The sequence below is a fragment of the Meleagris gallopavo genome, chromosome 15 (genome assembly GCF_000146605.3).
Source record: "Meleagris gallopavo isolate NT-WF06-2002-E0010 breed Aviagen turkey brand Nicholas breeding stock chromosome 15, Turkey_5.1, whole genome shotgun sequence".
Lineage (NCBI taxonomy): Eukaryota > Metazoa > Chordata > Aves > Galliformes > Phasianidae > Meleagris > Meleagris gallopavo.
The window spans coordinates 15252061-15274148 of record NC_015025.2 but is presented as its reverse complement, the minus strand read 5'-3'; the positions used below and the strand labels follow the sequence as shown (position 1 = coordinate 15274148).

Genomic DNA, 22088 nt, shown 5'->3' with positions numbered 1-22088 from the left:
GGATCTCTGGTTGGAGATCCCTCTTTGGTGGAGCTTTCCTCTGTGAGCCTGGAATCTTCTGATGTGGGTAAGCAATCTTCTTCCCTTCCCCTGTAGTGCCTTCTTAGCATGGTGAAATCGTTATGCTTCTGGTGAAGCACCGTTCGCCATCGTATTGGTCTGTCCAATTGCTACAGCATCTTATGGCTGCAGAAACAGTGGAAGTGTTGCTGTTTCCCAGACACACTGATGGGAAATAAACCTGCTGGGGTTGGAGGTGGTCACAGATAAGGCCCAGTGATACTGTGCATTGTGTTCCAGTTGCTGAGTTGGCAAGAAATATTTGCCATTCGGCATGTAAAGTAGCATGCCTCTGTAGGGTATGTGGTAAGCAGTTATGGCACTGTGTGGAAATCAAATATCATATGACTATCCCTGAAAACAATTCTATTCTTTCAAATACTGGGCCAGTGATGAGATTCTTACTTGCAGTGAAACAAGAACTTGCCTCCCTTTAGTCCCAAGTGCTTGTGGGTGCTCCTTATCATACATCTGGGGATGTCTTCTGTCTTCCAGCTTAGCAGGGCCCTTCGTTCCAGGGCTGTGCTCTTGGTGAGAGTGCTCTGAGATTACAGAGAGCTGAGCATCAGTGCTGCTGTGGCTGCTCTACTGAAGGCAGCAAAGCACTCATCCCGGAGAACGCTTTTCTGTTCTCTGCTCCACAAAGATGCTTCGTATTACTGATGTGATGCATTTGAGTTCTGAAAGCTGAGCTCCATAAGGTTTTCATCTCTCAGACCCAGCCGAGTGCCGCTCGAGAACACGCTTTTATCCCTGACAAGTCCTTAACCCGGGCTGCCTGCCAGCTGGCCTCGTGTTCTGCACTGTCCTGAGGTTTCTGTTCTTCATCTGGGTCATTAAATATTAAAAGACAAAGTGGTTCTAAAAGCTGGCCACTTTTTGGAGGTACGAAATAACTGTAATTTGTTTCCTAATAGATAGCTTTGTTCTTGTCGTCGGTCCAATTCAACGCAGAAATAAACGCGTAATAAATGGGACAGGACAGCACTGTAAATCTAATCACAGTGTGTTTGCCCAGGGAATGGGCTGGAGAACAGAATGGGGCTGTGGGCAGCAATGAGAGAAAGCTTCAGTGAGTGCTGCTGCCCTGCCTGCCCACCGCCCCCGAGCAGCAGAGGACAAGGTTACATTCAAAACAATAAAAATCTGTTTGCCAGCATTCCTGCTTGCACATCTGCTGTGCTTGTGAGGTTTCCCGATGTCTCCGTTCTTATTAAAAAATGGTAATATCTGCTTCTTTAACACTTCTAATGTACTTTCATCATCAGATTTGTCCACAGGGATTATTTGCCGGAGGGGAATTGTGACATGCAGGACTGTAATTCCTGAAATCCTGAGAAAGATGATCATTTAGAGAAGTTTAGGTAAGTCATAAAGCTTAATACCCGATTGTGGTTTATCTCATTTTGTGAAATTTTACATCTCTTACAAAAAGCCGCTCTGTAGTGGAGCTCAGAGAGAATTAAAATAATTCTTATTGGGCCTTTAGCATGCTGCAAGTTGTGTGGCATCCTGAGTCCCTGCACAGGAGGTGAGATGAACCCTTACAGGCTGTAGGAAATGTAAGAACCCAGGGCGCACAGTCCCTTGGTGTTCCTGCAGAGCAAGAGCCCGGCCAGCATTCGCTCTGGGTAGGGGATGTTTCCTCCCATCAGCATCGGGTGCTGGTGCAGAGTTGTGCCCCACTCCTCCAGCAGCCCACAGCTGCTTCTGGCTGCCCTGGCCTGGGGAAGGTGCTGTCCTTGAGGTTTGCCATGCTGCTTCTCCCAGCCCGTGCAGCTGAGTGGGGATTTGAGGTGCGCTGATTGGAAACAGGTTGCCTTCAAAGGCATGGATGCCCGTGGTGATGTTCATGCCTGAATAGAGGCAGGAATTATGCAAAAGGCATAGTATCGACATACTTGTGCTGGAGAGAAATAAGAGAACTCGCCGTGAGGAGCCTCGAGTGATCTGATTAGTGGGGAAACTGTTCACTGTGCCCCTGAAGTGAGAACAGCGCTATGAAAGAGACGAGAACCCGAGTACAGAGGGACGCCTCCTGTGCACAGAGCTGTTTGGTTTCTGTCCCACGAAGTGCTGCCAGGCAGACTTCAGCAGCAGCTCCATGGAGCTCTTCAGGGCACTGTGGTGTGAGGAGAGCAGGAAGTCCCAGACCACGCGGTGTCTGAGCCAAGAGCTTCAGCCTCCTGCAGGGCAGCAGAGCAGCACGTGCATCAGATCACGCAGTGCTGCAAGAGCTGACGCAGCCGTGCTGATGCCATGCCCTGTGTAAGCACTGCTGCAGGTCGAGCAGAACGTGAATGGCACGGGCTGTGAATCCCCGGGCTGCGGGTTGTAAGCTGGGGGGGGGACCTGCATTGAGGAAGACGTTGCTCTGCTGTCACAGCTTTGGTAATTTCATTGTGCTCCCTTTGGGTGCTGCTGGCACACGCTGGTTCCTGCAGGACAGCAGCACTGCTCAGGCACTGCATGGCTGTCCTGTGCTCCAGCTGGGATGCTGGCTGCTACTGCTCCTTTAGTTTTGAAACCTTCCTTGACGCCACCTGAACGATACTGCTAGACTTCTTACACTAAAGGCACTTTAATTAAACTCCCATCACGAAAACAATTAGACCAAATTTGCTGTACTTAACTAGTCAATAATTTAGTAGTTGGATCTTTATTAATAGACTTCTCCTTGTGAGTGTTGTGAGGATGCAGTGCTGCCAGCTGTGTGCCCCAGGAATCAATCAGAGATCAATACCTTCCTTCAGCCACTTTTTTTTTTCTCCTAGAATGGTGAAAAGGCAAAACTAATCAGTAATGCTGACCAGTATAGCCGGGTTTGGTGCTGGACATTCACTGCTGACATCCATCCTGCAGCCGGGGAGACTTCAAGGCAATGATTTTTCTAAAGGAGAATTTCCAGTTAAGATTTTCTGAGTGGAGAGGGAAATAATTTGGTGTTCCTGTTTTGTAGGGTAACACAGAAAGGTAATCACAGAAAGGCAGAGCATCAGTTCTGCTCAGGTTTGCTGTGTGCTGGGAGCTTTTCCTCAGTTGTACATAGAAGAAGACATGAAGAAGCTAGGTTCATCCATTCCTTGAATTTCTTCCTAGAATTACACTGTAAATGTTTTCCAACCACCCCATTGTCTGGACTTAAAATAAATTTGGTATTTTTAGTCTGGGTTCCTTCCATCTTCTGACCACTGAAAGAATATTTGACCTTTTCTTTTCTCTACAGAGAACACGCAGAACAAAAATGGGTTGCGTTTTATTATGGTAATAGCTTTGTTTCAACTGCCTTTTAAAGCATGGTGTGTATGTCTGTATCAATTCCTGTAATTTATTATTCCTGATTTCCCCCAGGCATCGGAACAGTTTTTCTTTCTAATGTCTCATTGCACGAGCTGATACTGTGATGATAATCTGCAGTTTTACAGCACCTTTGCACTGAAACAGTCACAAATAGCCCACGTGGATCTGTATCACATTGCCCGCTTTTCTCCAGAAGTGTTGGCTGTCTTTGGCAGCTCAGCGCATTTCCAATGGCCGCAGCCCATCTCTGCAGCAGTTCTGTGCCCCTCAGCAGCTCTGTCTCTCAGTGGGAGTCAGGGGTTGGATGGCACCGTCTGGAGGAGCGCCGTGGGGCAGGCAGAGCTCAGAGGCTTTGGTTGTGGCTGCACAGCCAGCCTGGCAGCGCCAGCAGTGCCTCCTGCAGTTTGTTGTGCCGCTGCGATGTGCGGAGTCCTGCAGCTGTGTCCTGGGGAGGTCTGGGGCTCGTTGTGTGCCTAAACTGGTAATAAATAAATAATAATAATAAAAAATTGCAGCTGCTGTCAGAATGAGCAAGAGAAGTCTCTATTGCTGTGTAGATGAGGGTTTTTTCTCCCCCTCGGCTTTCATCTTGTTTCTGATGAGCGAAGGCATCTCTCTGTGCCTGCTTCACACAACAGTTTCACAGCTGGGTTCATGAAACTCGTGTGTGCAGAACTGCAACAAACCCACGCTTCCCGTTGGTTGTTTTCTTAGTTCTTTAATGGAGAAATTTGTTTGTCAGGTGTACTTGGAAGTCCACAGTCTGGGCGTGACTTTAATTATTTGTGGGCTCTGAGTGGTGAATACTTGTAAAGGTTTTCTTTTACTTATTTACTTTTATTTTAATGTGTCCTTTGCAGCATTCTGCCTTCTCTCCCACTGGGACAAGAGCTGTGCCCAAGAGCCGAAGATGGGAATGTAGTTCAAACCACAGCATGACCGTTCATTCTTCTGCTTATTCTTGAAAGCTGTACGATCTTTTTGCTGTTGCTTAAAAATAAAACAACAAGAAGAAAGCAAAAGTAGGCATCTCTGCTACTGTAAGCAATGACAGCAAGTAACAGCACCTGTCTTGCAGGCTGCAGGCAGCACACAGCGAGCAGATGGAGAAACTCGACCACGGAATTGCTCAGTGCTGTGTTAGAAATCCATTAAAAATGTTGGCTGTGTTTGCAGAGCTCTGGAAAAGAAAAATGAGCTGTGTGTCTGGAATACGTGCACAGGCTTTAGTCTTACCTCTAAAGTTGCTCTCCCTGTTAGCAACAGCTGTATGTATGCATTTCATTTCTTTTAAGCTGTTAGATGGGGTCTCTGTAGTGGCTTGGCCACAGCTTATTTCAGGTTTTGCCCAGAAGTAATAAATGGCAATGCAAATCTTATGTAAAGGTAGAAAGAGGTTTCATGTGAGTGATGAGGCTTGGTGAGGATTCTCCTCATTTCCATTGTGCCTGGCTGACTTCTTCCTGCCCCTGGTTTGCATCCTTCCTAATGGTGCAATCAGACAGGCCTTACTTTTCTTGCGCCTGGCCTGGCTGGCTGGGAGAAGTAAGGCTGCCGCTTGCAGAGCCCAAATTTCACCCTCGTGGTCGCAGCAGCAGCAGCACTGCTGTCCTGCGGGGAGGTGAGGCGGTGGGAGGTGTGGGGCTGAGGGGATGGAGCAGAAAGAGCAGCAGGAGACAGCGCTGGGAGCTTCACCAGTGAGTGCAACCGAGCTCACGTACTGACACTGTGATGCTAAATACTGTGTAAATATGACGCTGTGATGTCATGGGATGAGAGGGACAAGTTAACTGTTCGTGGAACTATTCTTGGACGTTGAAGACAACGATCTTTCTGGTCACTGTTTTTGTTACTGACGTGCAAGTCTATTCTCTGGCAGCTGTATTTCTTTAAATGTGTAACAGCCCCGCAGTGCCCCATCTCGCACTGATGTGTCCCTGCCTTCCGAAGTCGCAACGATCTCTGCCGCCGTTAAGCACTCCAAGGGCAAAGCTAGAGCGATTTCAAGGCTGCGTGATAAAGGAGCGATTCTAGCAGTGCATTTTTGTTACGTAGATGTGCGGTTTATCCATTGCCTCCAAAATGTTGCAGTATTTCAGTCATTTTCACTTCTTGATTTCTTTTTTAGATTCCTTTCCCTTGACTTAAATGTATACGGGGTGGAAAGCAAAGGAAGGCTGTAACGTGGTGTTTGCTAAATGGAGCCGAGCTCCAATAACAGTGTTTAACTGAGAAACGTTACGTCGCGGTTCCGGAGGGGTGGAAGCTGTCGGCTCTCCGCGCGGGCAGCAGGGCAGGCTGTGCTGTGCCTTGCAGCTTCCTGCAAGGCTGGGAGTGGGAACGCACGGTGATCTGCACTGCCTCCGCCAGTCTCAAACAACGTACTTCTGCACGTCACTTAAGCTCTTATTTAAAACTTACAGGGTTCGTGCAGCTGTGGGGAACCTTTCAGGCACCGCGTGCGCTCTCTGTCTGTCCGCTGGGCTCTGGCGCGAGGACCGAATGCAATCCCAGCCGCTCAGGGGGTCCGCATGGAGGAAGCTCCCAGCGCTGCCCAGCCGTGTGCGCTCTGTGGGATGCTCAGGGCAGGGCAGCTGCTGGCACGAGGCACAGCACCTCCGGGATGGAGCACCGAGCCACGGCCCGGCAGGCAGAGCAGCTTTTAAGCTGAAGCCATAGAGGTGCGGAGTGTAATAAGTAGGCGATTTTCGCTCTGCATTTCGAGTGCATCATTGTGCTCTAAGTAGTGCAAATTTAGCTCCTTTAACCCTGATCTCCTGGGGCTGAGCTTTAAGTGTTTGAACTTTAGTTGAAAGGAATATATTGATTAGGCTTTGATTTAGTCATTGCTTGCTGGAAAGATACTGGGTAATGACTTGTGTCTGTCCATTCGGACTTTTATTCATTGGATGGATTCCCCTCTCCTTCCCCTTTTCTTCCTCGACACTTTTCTGCCTAAAAGCCTGCAGTGCTTTGAGGAGAAATAAAAGAAAAAGCAGCTGTCACACTGTGAACGTAATTGATTCAATAAACAACATTTTCAAGTCCCCTGGGGCGAACCTCAGCATCCTCATTTACGTCAATTAGTGCTTTATTCTGCTAAGTGTGGCACCTCTCCTTGAGATGGATAGGCCAAGGCAGTCAGCTCATTGTCTTCCAGGAGAAGCTGTGAAAGACGGACTGGTTGCTGTAGATAGAAAATACCCCGTTCATCTGTTATGGACATGTGAAAGGAAGCTTTCCTGACCTATTTGTTAAAGCTAATTGTCTTTTTTCTTGTTTTCGCATTTTTTTTTTTTCTCTGAATGGCTCCAGCTGAGACGTTCTTTTTCTTTTGCTGCAGCAGAGAACAGCCCGGGTTAAGCCTTAGCCCATCTCAGTTGCAGATAACCTCAGGCTCGCTTATGTCTGCAAGATCTGAGCAAAGTGGAGCAGCAGAGCTGGCAAATGGGTGCTATTCAGCATGCAGAGCGAAGGAGTGGGCGAGGAGGGGTGCTTTAGGTTTTCTTCTCCACAGTGACAGTATTTTCTCTCTTCTGCTTTTACACCAAATGCGGAGCTGCTTGTTTCGCACTACTGAAGCTTGCACTTGAATCCAAATCAAAATAGAGGAGAGCCTTGCTGCAAAACACCACGTCTAGCCCTGGCATGGAAGAGCACTTAACAACAGCAGTTTCCCATCCTGAGGTGGCTGCTCTGTGGGAAGCAGCTCAGTACATCCAAATGGGGGTGGTGGGAAGCACCTGAGGCTGAACTCCCCTGCCACAAACCGACACCCCAAATGGTGCTTTACTAACGGCTCATTGTCTCACAGTTCCTTTTCCCTTCACAGATCCGTTCTTGAGAGGAAACGTTCGCCCTGTGGTTCTCCGATGGTGTCTGTGACTTTGCTCAGTGTTGTTTTCCTACATTATGGAGTTACTGATGTGTAGAACTTCAATCACTGCAGACTCAACCACTTGCAAAGAATACAAACGATGGCATTTCCCTTCTAAGGAGGAGTGCATCAAGGTGCAAGGAGCAGGGGCAGAACTGGAACACAGTGTGTGACATAACTGAGTTGCTGTGGGATCGCAGCACCTTGGAACAGCGTGGGAGCTGCAAAAAGTCCTTTGTCCTCCCCGGTTCCTCTCTGAGAAGTCAGTGGTGTTCGGTGCCATCCAGGCAGCAGGGAACCTGCAGAGAGCAGGTATGGGATCAAAAATGCTTTTTTTCTTTAGGGTGTTACCGTGTACTCTGGGGCTCCTCTTTCTGATGTGTGAGATACCGAAGTTGTCTGTAAAGTTGCCATGCATCTGTGCTTTTGTTCAGGATGTTAACATAATGGAGAGGCTTCTTCAGGAGCAGTCTTGTTGACCGCACACAGTGTGAGCTGTTGTAAATGCAGCATCCATCTACAGGTGAGGAAAACTGTTCAGATCTGTGATGCCTGCTGCACGTTGTGCTTTTTGCAGTTGTACAAATAGCACAGCTTTTTGTCCGTTAGAAACAGCATGCAGTTTTTATGGAGTTTTCAAGAAAAATAACTATCTACTGCAACATTAAGCTTAATAATATCTCTGAATTTCTGGACAGCGCGTTAACATCTGTGTCCTGTCTTTTGTTCTCTCACTTAATACATCACCGTGTGCTAATCTTAAGTAAGAAGTTGCTTCTATCTGAAGATTTCCTGCTGGAAAACAGCATCTTCAGGGTTTACCCGTAGAGGGGAGGTTTGCTCAGTTCTGAGTACCTTCAGAACAAGAGCAAACAGCTGTTGGTTATCTCCTAATAAAAGTTATTATAAACATGTTCTCTGCTTTGCAGGAGAAAAAGTACCTGCATTGTTTCCTGGGAACTGAATATCTTCATTGCCATCGCGACTCCGCAGCTGTTATCTGATCTTCATTGGTACCATTTTGCTGAGGGAAGACAATTCCGTGTGTGGAGGAGGGGGAAAAAGAGAAGACCGTAGACTGGAATGCTGATTGTGAAATCCCAGAGAAAAAAATGTAAGCTTGGGAATGGCACCTCCTTGTGAATTTGGCCTACCGCCTCTAGGGACCGCATTCGATCAGGGAACGCAGAGCACAAACAGCCCTCGCTGCCACGAGGAGCCCCGAGCCTCTCCAGCCCATTGCTGTCTTTCCCAGGAGGCACAAGCACTGCTCACTGCTGTGAGATGGACTTCGCTGCCCCAAAACAAAGCTGGACCTCAGCAGTGCAGTGGGGCTGCCGCTTCCTGCCTGTGTCAGCACTGCTCGTTATTACAGCCCTGATGGCCGTGTTTGGTTACTGTGCTCCCGCCAGTGTAATTATACCTGATTGTAAAGATGTGCCTCAGTACAAGTCTTAAATTACGTACATCTGAATTCTTTCAGGAAATGTTTCTCTCTTGTTGTGTCTGAGCAGAGGCAGAAGGCTGCAGGGGATCAGCAAGGTGCAGGAGTGCCCAGCAGAGAGCATCTCCTTTGCCTTTCCTCCTCCTGTGACGCGTGTAACAGTGCAGTGTTATTTCAAACCTCTGGTGTGAAGCTCAGAGGAGCACAGACCCGCTCTGGTGCTTCCCTGCAGATGGTGCACTGGGCTGGGGCTGGGAGAGCTGTGGTGTAAACCATCCCAATGAGCCACTCGGTGTGGCACAGAGGAACAGAACTGCCTGGAGTGCTGCATGATTGGTGTTATCTGACTGCTGTGAGTTTGGAATCTGAGTGCCAAACGCCAAAAACTTATGAAATGTAATGGCCAAGACTAAATACATTCATTAACATGTTGATTCTTCTTCAGTTACTGCTTCGAACACCCGAGGAAACCATCAAATGACTTCTATTCCAACTGCTGTGTATGATTTTAGGACTAATGGTTTCATTCCTGCACCGCTCTGGCTTTTGGGATGAGCACAGTAAGCACTTGTGTTCTCCCTCCAGCCTGGAAGCAGGAGCTGTGTGTGGCCACACTGACCCAATAGGATCCTGTCTGTTTGCAGGAGTTCCCACCTGTGCCTTCCCTAGGAGCAGTGGCTCCTGAGCCTGGGGGTCCTCCCAGACCTCACAGTGGCCAAATGCTGCGCTCACTGAAGCCACGTGCAGGGAATGGTGGGTGCAGTGCTGACACGATGAACTCAAGTTGAGAAAATCAGTATTTGATTCCCTTAATTACTGTATTACAGCTGATCTGTGAACATTTCCATCAGAAAGTCACCTTCTCTGATATCAGCTCTGTTCGCTGGAGGATGGGTGCTGTGTGCTGAGTGGCAGCTGGAATTCAGTTCTCCATTTACAGAATATTGCTGACACCGCTGTGTCTGTCCAGTTTCTCACGTGTTGTCTGCTGTCTTCTGGGTTTCTGCCGTGCCCCCTGAGCCTGACACGGCTCCTTTCTGAAAACCTCGGGGAGCATTAACTCTGGGGGTGTGGTGAGGTATTCCCACACTGCTGTGTTCATTGGCACTCATGTCAGGAGCCCCACGAGCTCTGTGCAGCTGAGCTGAGCAGGGATGGGGGCACGGGAAACTGCAGCTCATCTGGGAACGTGATGGGCTGCCTAACCATGAATGGAACGAGTATGGAAGGAAACACAGAAGAAGAACGTTCTGCCTCCATCCTTGCCAGCTGCCTCCTGCCTCCTTCCATGGCCGAGGCCCTGCGTTCAGCTCTGTTTGCTGCAGCCACACACAGGTGCCACACACTGCACTGTGGCTGCTGGCTGTGGCCTGTGGGAGGCTGTGTGAGTGCTGCAGAAAGCCAGCAAATTTTCCAACCTTCCGTGCTGTGACATATGCACAGCCCGGCGTATCCAGAAAGATGACACATTTTGTTACGTGGGGAAATTGAACAGTTGGTGGAGGAAAATAATTTCGCTAGGAACAGGTTTCTGCTGTAGATGTTTAATTGCAACACTGCCGGTGTCAGAGTTTGATCGGTAGCTTTGATTTGCTTTTAGAAACAAAACCCACGGTGTGTTCCAGCTGCCAGTGGTGGTTCCAGCTGTGTGTGGGGCTGAGATGTGACGAGTTGGGGGCTCTGCTGCCTGCTGTGGGGTGGCCCACGGGTGCAGCCCCACTTCTGTAGGGACCCCTCAGCCCCCCCGCCTGCAGCCGCTCCCCACAGCTCGGCGCACCCTGCAGTGCTGTGTCTGTGCTCCCCCCTGAGCTGGCAGCCCTGAATAAGCTGTTAGTTAAACTGTGCTGCTTTAAAACTGCTTGTTCCCAGTTATCAAGCACGTTATTATTTTTTGCTGTTTATTTCTTGCTTTGTGATTTCTGCTCCATGTTCGTCTCACTAATGATAGCAACGTTTCCGTAGGAGTGGCAGGATTTAGAGCACTTAGCTGCTTTGCTATCCGCCAGAGCAGCCAAGGGCCCCTGGGAGCTGTGTGCAATTCCCTCAGCAGCGGGCAGAGCTGGGCCTGGGGGATGGGAGCTCAGTGCCAAGAGAGGCTGTGGGGAGCACCCAGCACCCACTGGGAACACCAACACCCATTGTGCTCAGTGCCCTTTGGGGTGCATTCAGCACCTGGCACGTCCCCACCAAAGTCATTGTGCCAAACTGTAGGAGAGGTTGGTTTGTTTGTTTGTTTTTCCCTATGAACAAGTGCTTGCCTTCCTGCAGCCCTGAAGACCTGGCTTGGCTGGGAGCCAAGAGCAGCAGACCCAGGGAAGCAGCACACAGACAAGAGACCAATTAAACCCAGAAAACGCTCCAAATCCATCCAGTGCCATTACGCTGTATTTTGCTTTAGCTGAGGAAACAAAGTGCCCAGATGAAAATGGACTCTGCAGTCTGGCACCAATCTTTTGTACTCTTTAGAAAACAAATTTTAGAAGTGCTGAATGCACAATGGACAGAATCGTCCTTCTCAAAAAAAACATTTGTTCCACTATGTTTTAATATTTAGAAGGAGATAAAGCATACGATTCAGTCCCTGCAGAGAACAAATGATGGCATTTGCTCCCATGGCACCCGGTGAGAAGGGCACTGCACTGAGAGGAGGACGTGGCTCTGAGTGCCACCTTGAAAAGACTCACATGTGGTGCTGCCTGTAAACAGGATGTGCTGTGAACGTTTCTGATGTTTGGAGGGACAGCACTGTAATCACAGGTCACTGGCATCTCTTGGTGGGAAGAACAGTGAATGCCCTGGTTTTTGTTATCTGCCAGATACCAGGAGTATGAAACACAGATGGTCCCAATGTCAGGTGCTGGTTCTGCCCTGTGCAGAAATTTCAGCTCGCCCTTAGCTGTGTGGTCCCCCCGCCCAAAGATGTGCAGCAGCACTCTGTCCCAGCAGCACACAGCCAGCTGTGCACCTTACCTTGCTTCTGCCCACGTCGCCCACGTCCACCTCTGCTGTGTGCTCTGTGCTGGCGATGCGCAGGCTCTGAGCACAGAGCTCCTGTCTCAACAGTGTGTTTCCAGTTCCTCTAAAGTTCCTCCAGACCCATTTCTCACTCACTTGTGCTCTGGTTCTCATTCATTTTAATCATCGGAGTCTTCAGCCAAAGCAGGCTGGGCTCCCTTTGGCAACCCTCTTTTGCAAAATGCAGAGCGGCCATTGCAATGCCAGGGCTTAGTGTGCTTTTTCCACTCACCCCACTCGGAAGGCCTTGCAATACGATTAATTTGCCTTGATTGATTCATTCTCATTATCAATCCTGAATTATTTGCAGAGGTAAATGACAAGTCTTTATTTTCTCATAGCGCTTTATCTTTTCACAAAAAGCATCCAACAAAGTTGCTAATGGAAAAGCTTTTAACCTTCTGTGGCCGCGGGCAGTCTTTGCCCATTCCCGTTGCCATGAGACACATGGAGCTGTGAGCACCACAGAGAGCTGCCACTGCCCCCGCCAAGGGTGTGGGCACAGTGATGGGCAGCACGGGGTGATGGGCACAGCGCGGGGAGAAATCCCTCGCTTCTAGAATTAAAGAGAAGTGAAAGGACAAATCCATTCCCCCACTTTGGAGGCAGGAATGCACAACCACGTGTGGCCTCACTTCTCCCAATGCATGGAGCCAGCAGCAGGATGGGCTCTGGAAATTTCTCCTCCAAAAGAGTGGTCAGAGCTGGCACAGCTGTCCACGGAGTGGAGAATCACCGTCCTGGAGGTGTCCATGAGCAGTGGAGATGTGGCACTGGGTCAGCGGGCACGATGGGGTGCACTGGGGTTGGGCTTGGAGATCCGAGAGGTCTTTTCCAACATTAATGACTCTATGATTCCCTCTGGCAGTTCTGCCCTGGCTGTGCAGAGGAGCCACTTGGTGTTGGAGGGTCCCCAAGCGCCTGTCTGGCTCTGGGCACAGTTGTGGTACCGCTGTGTCGGTCCTGGCTGCTCCATGCGCTGCTGCCTGGAGCACTGGAGGAGCGGGATGAACTTTAAGCGTAAGTTACAACAATCCCCAGCTACTGCATTTCATTCTGTCCTTCACTCACAGGGCGACAATTTGTCCTGCAATGATGGAACAGATGGGGGGGAAATATTAGGAAAATTAGATCAAGCTGTGGTGTAATGCCATGAGATGACTCAGTTCGATTATGGTGTAGCCTTACAAAAACAGGACGTTGGACAGAATGTACTTTATAGAAGGCTTTTTTTTTTATGCTGTTATTCCTTTCTAAAAGCTGAACAAACACTTCCTGATCCATTGCTGAGTGGCGCTGGGCTCCTTCCTGCAGTGCTGCTGGCAGCCAGGCGTCCCATGGGAGCAGTGCCACATCCCCACCTGCCACTGCCTGCTGTCAGCCGTCTCATGGGCACCTCCTAAGGGTCAGTGAGAGCCACAGTACTGTCCCAGCCCCGCAGCCCCAGTTCCGCCCTCCGGTGCCTTTCTGAGCACTTGGGGAAAAAGATTCAACTCTTAGAAAGAAGATAAAAAGCTTCTGCAAATATTTATGAACAGGAAATCGATCAAACTGTAATGAATCTCATTATATAAAACAACTTTTGAGTGCTGCAGCTCCTACCTCTGGCTCCACAAGGGAGAGCATCTCTTGTTGGGCACAGCAGGAGGAGGCACTGCCACACAGGTGTGGGGTAGGGGAGTGGTGATGCTGCTGGGGCTGTGATGGAAGCACCTGGGGTCCTGCTGGGACTTTATTGAATCCCATCGGTGCTAACAGGATGCAGGTGTTGCTGCTCTTCCCAGGCTGGTTTGGTCTCGGCAGTGGCTGCAGCCCCCAGCTGCTCTCTGTCTGCCCCCAGCTATGGCTGCAGGTAGGAGCCCTGGAGGGGCAGGGGAAGGTGGGCAGGGCCCCATGTGCATGGTAGTTCTGGTCGGGGACTCCTGCAGTGCTGTATGTGTCCAGCTGGCTGTACTGAGGTGCAGGAGGTGTTGCTGTGGAGCAGGAGTTACTCCAAGCTGATACAAACTGAGGTTTTGTGTAAACTTCCCTTCCTTTTCTTTCAGTGTTCTTTACACCTCAGGAAAGATGTCTTAAATACAACAAACCAGGCAGCAAGCTGTTGTGCGAGGGCTGTGGAGGTTCTGAGTTGTTTTCTTTGTGGCACAACAAAGTGCTGGAATAAATCTCATTAACGAGTAACTGTAATGCATGTTGTTCTGAGAATGCTCTTCAGTTCTGCTACCTGTCAGCTGTGAGGGCACAGCATGGCTCGCTGAGGGCATTGCAGGGCCCACAGCTTGTCCTTTACCTGGAGGAAATCCAAAGAACGCAATGGCAGTAATTAATAATTATGCAGCTGCCAGAAAGGCTCTTCCTATGTGTTCCCCCCTATGCCTCGGGGGGAGAGAACTGCAGTTGTATTCAAAAGCACAGCAGCAAATCGCTAACAACTGCTGTATGTAAATATCTGTGGATTTCCATCAGTTATTCACATTTCTCTTTGATCTTTGGCCCGATCGAGTACGGTTATGGTTGTGGGGCATGAAGTGCCACCTGCCAGCAGCTTCTTGCTGTGTGTGGTGAGAGCAGTGGGTTGGGGCACTGTGGGGCTGGGGGTGCCTGGAGCCCATTTTGGGCCCTAAGATGACCCTGAGCCCATTGCTCACACGCAGTGCATCCTTCTCTGCTGATCGCCTTCCTGCTGGGCAGTGCCATTAGCTGGGAGGTTCTGTGCTGCACACTGACCTACTTAGAGCACTTTGTGAGGCACCGGGAGCACGGCTAGAGTGCCACTGCAGGATTGTTTTCCCAAAGCTGCCCCATTGCTGCAGTGCAGGAGTGGGGCCATGGGGTGCAGTGCTGGAGGGGAGAGCCTGGGGTGAGCTGAGGAATTGTTGGTCCTTTATAGAAATGCAAGAGTGTATGAAAAAACCATTGCCTTCTCTGTAAGATCCTCTCTGTGCAGTGCTGGAAGAAGGAATACAGCTGCACACAGAGGATTGCTGTGTTACTGAGCTCCTTCTTGTGTTAATGGTGCTGGTGGAGTTTGAGGGGGAGGAGGAGGAAGGCAGTGTGGGTATCCCCATTTCTCACGAGCAGCAGGTTGCTGGGGAGGCGTTTTTATTTCTGCCTTTGCTTTGCTATGGAAATCTGTTCCAGCACCTGCTGGAGGGATTGGGATCTCCCTGTCAGTTTTGGTGGGAGAGGACAGGAGGGATGCTGTAGCTCTTCACACTGGGAGGGGCTGATGCCAATGTGGCTCTTCCGGCTTAGAGACCTGGAGGCACCCACACCTCTGCTGCTCCCCACACCCGCAGAGCCCACACAGCCCTGCCTGCTGCTGTCATAAACCACCTAAAGCACAGTGTGCAGGGCTTATGCTCAGCATTCACACCATTTTGTCCGGAACAGTCCTGCTGTTTTCCTTTAAAAGGGAGGTGGGAGTTATACCAAACACTGCAATTAATCCGAGCTGTTTTCTGCAGCCATCTTGAGTGCTGCTGGAACACAAATGAGCGGTGGCTGAGGGCTGGTTTTCCAATTAGAGCACCTTCTGCTCAGGCTCACGGGCTGCAGGTAACTCACAGCAAGCACTCGTGTGCTGCAGCGTGATGGGGGAAAGGAGGTCAGCGTGCACCTGAAATACACCCGTTATTAGCTGCACTTCTCGATGTTTCTGCAAGGCATAATTTAAAAACAATTTTTTCTGAATTGCACCATCTGGAAGAAGAAAAAAAATCAATACTGTGTTTACATGAGGTTCGGTGGCTCTCACTGCTGCCTCTGCACGCATATTCTGCTGCTTTGCCACGCACGGCTGTGGCTGTGGGCAGCGCTACATGGTGCAGCAGGAGTGGTCAGGGATGCACGTGTCCTGCTGCCATGCATTGCATGCTCACAGTGCTCAGCACGCAGCCATGTCAGCATCCTCCCAGCTCGAGGGGCTGAAGGGAAAACTTGATTTACCTCTATATTTATAGGCTTACATTTCTTAATGCCATAGAGTGCGCGCTGGTAATTGCAGCAGATGAAGGCAGCAGTAGAGCTGTAGACATGCCTTAGTGCTGAAGCTGAAAACAGCCTGTGGTTGTAGCAGTGAAACACCACTGTTCTGGCTCCTGCTGGCAGCTGTGTACCGTTCTGGCACTGTGGCATCCCTGGCAGTGCAGACCTGAGCGGGGCTGCGGGTCTGCAGTGCTCTGCAAATGCGCTCTGTGAGGTGCATGGTGCATCTCCTTCCTGTGGGTTCTCCAGCAGCTGCTGACTTGTTGCCGGGTTGCTCCTGGCCACGTGTTTGTCTGAACTGCAGGAGGCTGTGGGTTTTGCTAGGCTATGCTACGTGCCTCTCTTAGATGTCACTGGAATAACACATCTGAAATAACACTGAAATTACAACACTGTTTGGGATCTCGACTTTGCTGCAGTTGTGGATAAACCAAAGGTGAACAATGTGAGGGATGTGAAAACAGGCCCAGCTGGGTTGGGTCTGCATCCCAGTATGGTTCCAGCACTCTGCTGGCAGAGCTGTGAGCCTGCAACCAGCTGCTCTGTGACCCCCTGGAGGCACCTCTCTGAGCTGCTGCATCGGTGGGAGCTGCATCTTAGACTTGCTCCTTAATATCGCTATAACCAAGGGACTAGATCATGACTTATAGAGCAATCCTGTCTTCATCTGTCTGTTTCCCTCCATAAAACATAAAATCCTTCCTTGATCGCCCCATGTCTGTGCCTGGGTCCATAGGAGCAGCTCTGCAGCTGGGCTCACTCTCAGCAGCGCTGTGTGGAATCTGCTGAGTGCTCCAGCTGCCCCAGTGGTTGTGGGCGATTGCCATCACTTAGTACTGAGCCCTGTGCAGTTACAGGGGGAGAACAGAACATGATTGCTGAATCTAAGTGAAATTTTGCAGTTCTAAGATCAATCACAATGTCATCTTTCTCTGCTGAATCTGCTTTTTACTAAAACTAATAGCAAACTTGGAGATGGAGCACTAATACAGCAATGCCTTGTTTTGACACTTTTGACAGTGTTTAATGAAATGTTGTCAGTGGTTATTTAATAGCTCTTAATTCAGCGACGTTTTCCAGCAGAACAGGTCTGGTGTAAACTTTCTGTGTGTGTTTGCAATTAGTGGTGCTGGCACAGAGGCACGAATCGTCTTTTAGTGCTCAGGCATATGGAAGTGGTGCTGCTAAATGTGAGCGCTGTGTCAGCACCGCTCGCTGAGCAACAAGGAAATGTTCACTTCCTTCAGAGACAATCTGAAATCAAATGCTGATGTTTTATACCCATTAATTGAACACAAAGCACAGATTAGAACGCAGCGACACAACTAATAGCAAGTCTGTCTGCTTTGCAGTGTACGCTGTGCCTTGACAGCTCTGGGTCAGCTTCTGCACTGATCAATCTTTGCTTATTTCTGTGCATGGAGACAAGGCGCATGCGCCCCAGCCTGTGCCAGAGGGGGCACATACAGGCAGTTATTTCTGTTTTTGTAATCCTGCTGTTCTGCTCTGGTCCTTGTGCTCGTGAGGGCTGCAGGTGCACTAGGCTGTGTGCTGTGGGCTGAGCAGGTGGTGGGGATGGGGATCCTGGCCGTGTGTGCTGTGCCCAGTGTGGGGACACAGCCCTGGTGTGGGGGCACGGGGACCGAGAGCTGCATTGCTGTGTGTGTGCACTGATCTGCTCTTCGAATTCTATCTGCATTGCATGAACTGCTGCACCTCTGGGAATGTCAGCAGCTTTTGAGAATTTGTGTTCCTGAGGCACAGTGCCAATTGTTTGATGGAAAAAATCAGGAGGGTACCCTTGGTTTCAACTAGGCGTCCTGCACATTAATATTTTCCCAGGAGAATTCAGGTTTGTTTCTTCCTTGGAAGCCAACCTCAGTTCCTTCTGTTACTGGCTTGGATGCGCATTTCTCTGTGCCTTCAGACCTGCAGCAGGTTGAAGCATCCTTCCCTCTCCCCCAAGCACGAGTCGGGGCAGCCTGGGCACTGCAGGCATTGCACACTGTAGGTTGTGGAAGGGCTGCTCCAGTTCCCAGTGCTGAACAGTGTGGTGATGGCACAGAGCTGCTCGTGTTATTTAAACAGGCGATGAAAGTTTACCTTAGATTTATGAAAGGCCTTGGAAGTGTAACTTATCTGAGTTTCTTTAAATGGCTTCTGATAAGTACATCCAATTTTCTCATGTACAAAGCTGACTGCTTTGCAGCTATCAGCTGTTCATCCCATTGTGGACCCAACTCCTGCTTTAACACCTCAGCTCGGGGGCTGTTCTCGAGCTCTGCTGGCTGCTGCCATCGGCTGCTCAGTTTCAGGAGGGCCATTCAGCCTGGTTGGGTGAGTGAAGGTGTCCAGAGGCCGATCCCTGTGCTTTCTGCCCCTTTGTTGGCAGCAGCTGAAGCTGAGCCAGCATCTGTCCATGTGGGATCCAAACTGCACACCCCGAGCAAGCTGTGGTTTCGCTCTGCTTAGTATTCTTCTGTCAGTATCATAATCTTGGGACAATTCTCTGGTGTTTGAACTGGGGTGAAAGAATGCAAAGGACTAGATAGATTTTTCTAAGAACAATTTTCTCAGGCAGTTCTGCTTAGGAAATGTGTGAGCAGCTGCTGGGTCAGCTCCTGTTGGTGCTCGAGGAACTGCAGTGGTGGAACCCTGCGGGCACTCGGCAGCTCACAGCCCTGGCAGGAGAGCACACTGCTGGAGAGAGCACCCAAATATTGGTGCCACTCCTGAAGCATCCAGGTCTATTTCATCTTCTGAAATGGAATAACAAATTTAGGGGATTTTCAAAAGAGTGTAGCAGCATGGAAATTTGGGGAGTGTATTCTAGAGCTTTACTAATTTTAATGGTGTTGGGCCTGACGGTTTTTTATGTGCACGAGTGATGAGGGATATAAGGATTTGTGATACTTTGCGTGGCAGTCTGGTTGCTACACCTTCCATGGGCAGCAGTGTCCTATCATGGTGTGATCAGCACAGCGGAGTTTCTCTGGTGTAGATTCAATAAAACACCTCTAATTACAGACGCAATTAGTTCTGCTCATGTTCATGGTACACTGTATGCTTCATTGGATGCTCCATGAATATTTATGCCGTCATTCACAGATCAGAGTTCTAAGGCAACTTGTATTGCAGTCTGCTATTTCGTCTCCCTGCTGTCCATCCAAGCATCCCAGAAGTACCCTTACGACCTGAGAAGCTGCAGGTCCTGTTCTTTCAGTTTGAATGAATTTGGATTTGCAAATATGTGGACGTTGCTCTCAGCTGTTCTGAAATACCAGGGGAGTGTTTGAAGGTATCACCCACCTTTCAGTTTCGGAGCGTGTTTTCTGCTTCTCCCCCACAGTGACCCACCAGCACAAGTGTTTCTCTGCTAGAAGCCACTCGCCGTTCTCAGCAAAGAGATCTGAGGAGCAGTCAGGAAAGCTCAGCGGTGCCAAACAGGATCTGAGTCAAGCAAACAGCGGCTGGAGGAGCACAACACCTCCACCGGCCCAAAGCAGAACCAAAGAAAGATTCCTTTTTGCACTGTTGTCTTTACATGGCTGTGGGTGATTAATTGCAGCGCACTCCAGCTCATGCAAAATACAGTTTGAACAAATGTCCTTGCTGTGATCTGGCAATTCAAATTATCCTGTCTGCAGAAGTTTGGCGTTTTAGCCTTAACTCCTGCTGAATGAGGTGTGACTGAGGTAGCCCAAGAGCCGATTAAAGAGTTGTTGTGTTTTTAAAAATTCCACCACCATTAATGTTGTTGGTGTCTGCAGTATCTGGAGTGTGCATCAACAGCAGCTCATACCTGGGGAGTGCTGCTGCTCTGCATTCCTGTCTGGCAGAAGACCTCTCCTTTCCCTCTGTGATGCGCATCTTACTTCTGCAATGTTTGTTTAACTTCAGCTGTCACTGCTTACATAATGCCTCACTCTGCCTGCAGTTTTCAAGGTCAGATTTGGGTTTTACTTGAACAAACAGCAAGTGCCTGCACAGGGAATAGAGAGCTGCAGACAGAATGTGTTCCTGATGTAATGCGGATACCTCCAAAATCTGGCTGCTAAAAGGGGTTACTGCAGCTGTCTCACATGCTCTGGGAGGATTGCTTTAGAGTTGACCTTTTCACTCATGGAAAAATAGGTAAAAATCTGAATTCAAAGATGCGTTTTGTTGAGTTTTCTCCTTTGGTCATTGCTTTACCTGCTCACTGTCTTCATGGACAGGGCAATCTGTGTCCTTTAAATGCAAGGAATTAATGAAACCTGTGCTGTGAGTAATTTGCTTTATCGGCATTTCATCAGAAACCCAGGTGGGTCTGATTTTTGTGAGCACTCATTCATCTTCTGTGGGTTCACCTGAAGCTGTGAACCTGGGCACACACTGACCCGTCCCTATTTTCTAGTTTAATTCTGCAAGGTGTGCAGGCTGTTGTGGCACTGAGGAGTTCAGGCAGCGAAGCTGTTCTGATACCGGTTCTCGTACTTCTAATTCCTCACCTAATGCTCCTGGTTCTCCTTGCCTCTTGCATCTTGTCTTTCCAATGTAAGAATAAAGCTGGAGGATGCACAGTTACTGAGAATCATTCCTACGTGCTTTCCAGTGATCAGAGGACCATACATGGCTTTGCAGTTTTGATTATTGAATTAGAAATTTGGGGAGAGTGGAATATTGACTTGGGCATGGTGGGCTGCCAGGTCGGGCTCAAGACTGACTGCAAAACTAAGTGTGGCTGCACCCTGGAAACAGCACACCGAGCAATCACTGGGCTGCAAGCAACACTGCAGTGGGACCTATGGTGAAGCTCTCATCATGCAGAGCTTTGGTTGTGGCATGTTGAGCTTTTGCCAGGCTCTGGGGAAGCGGTATTCATGTAGGTCATAATGGGCAGCACGTGTTTCAGAGGTGTCTGGGAGTTCATCTGTCTGACAACATCACTTTATTTTTCCAGCTGAGCAGCTGCTTGGCCGGCTTGCTGGGAGCTGATTGACTGCCTAGCTGGAGGGGAGAAGGTGATTAGACTCTCTCCCAGCCATCAGCCCTGAAGGGAGAATGTGATGGATGGAACTTAACTTATTTCCAATAGTGAAATCTTGATTTCTCTGTGTGGGGCGCTTGCAAAACGTTGTTTCTTACTGAGTTCCCCATTGGCAGAGCTGCTCTTGGCATTCAGGAATAGCAGGGCCCAACCCTGCGTGACCCCATGAGAATGGGGCTCAGAGGAAGGACCAGGTCCTCAGCTGCTTGTAAGGTGAACAAATAACATGGGTTTGAAACCTCTGGGCTGCAGACAGCTTGGAAATCTGACAAAATGCACTGCTGCCACCTCTACTCCCTGAGAGATAGTTTTGTTCTGTTATATCCGACTGCAAAGCTGTAAAGATTTCATACAGCACGGATTAATGCTGTGAGACTGCTGCCAGTCTTGGGCAAACAGAGCCACAATAACAGAACACAATGTGATGCAGAGATGAAATTTAACATAGACAAACTGTAGCTGATTGACTTTTTACTCTTTCAGAAGAAAATTCACAAACCACTCCCAGTTCAAGTAACAAAGCAGATGAAAGCTCCAGGTTTTGCAATGTGTTCCCTGTTTCTGGGCTCCTTGCTGCTGGGGGCTCCTGTTTGCCTGAGGAGGGGACTGCTGGCTCTGTGTGTGCTCATATGAACGTGGACTCTGGGAAAACCTCTGTATGGATATGAAGGGTTGGAAATGAGCAATAAATAATAGGAAATAAAATAAATAGTGGGCTCTAAAATGTTCTGCTAAAGTACTGGACTGTTTTCAGTCTGTGCAGATGACAGTTTTCTGTTTTCAATAACTTAAAGTGGAGCCATAGAATTTCAATCACTTTCCATCTTACAGAGAGCTGAATTCCTTCAGAATAACTCAGAGGAATTGGCTGAACCGTATTTTTCATGTTTCCCAAATGAGCAGCTCTGTGGCATGGAAATTAGGATGGAACAGGAAACAGAGGGCTGTGCTACCTCCGTCCTGCTGAGGAGATGAAGGTCAAAGACGCCTTCATTCTTCTCAACACTTCCCCTCCCAAAGGGGTTGTAAATAAGATCACAGCCTAGTGTGATTAACTGTGAATAAAACCAACTCCTATTGCCTCCTAGCCAGATTGAGAGCAACTTCTGCTACAGTAGGCGCTGTATTTGATAGTGTCCTCTTCCCACCATATTTTGGACCTTGAACTGATTTATATAAGAGATAGCAAAATTAGGAGAACTTCTTGCATGTTTGACCCTTGTGTTATTTCTATGTTTTTATCCCCTTATTGCAAGTTCTGCAATGTGAAAAAATCCCAGTGTTTGTTAGGTACCCAGGTTGGAGGAGTCCTCTGTTGCCACGGTGTGCAGAGCTGCCCCTGGGCTGTCTTTGATGCCTAATGCTGTACGGCGAAA

The 22088-nt window shown here is 49.1% G+C and overlaps 1 long non-coding RNA gene across 1 annotated transcript; it reads left to right on the top strand.

The window, feature by feature from the left end:
• LOC104913313 lies at window positions 1–4213 on the top strand. The gene is made up of 3 exons (XR_795288.2): window positions 1–67; window positions 1329–1424; window positions 2835–4213. It is a non-coding gene; the product is annotated as an uncharacterized LOC104913313 (long non-coding RNA).
• The last annotated feature ends 17875 nt before the right edge of the window (window positions 4214–22088 follow it).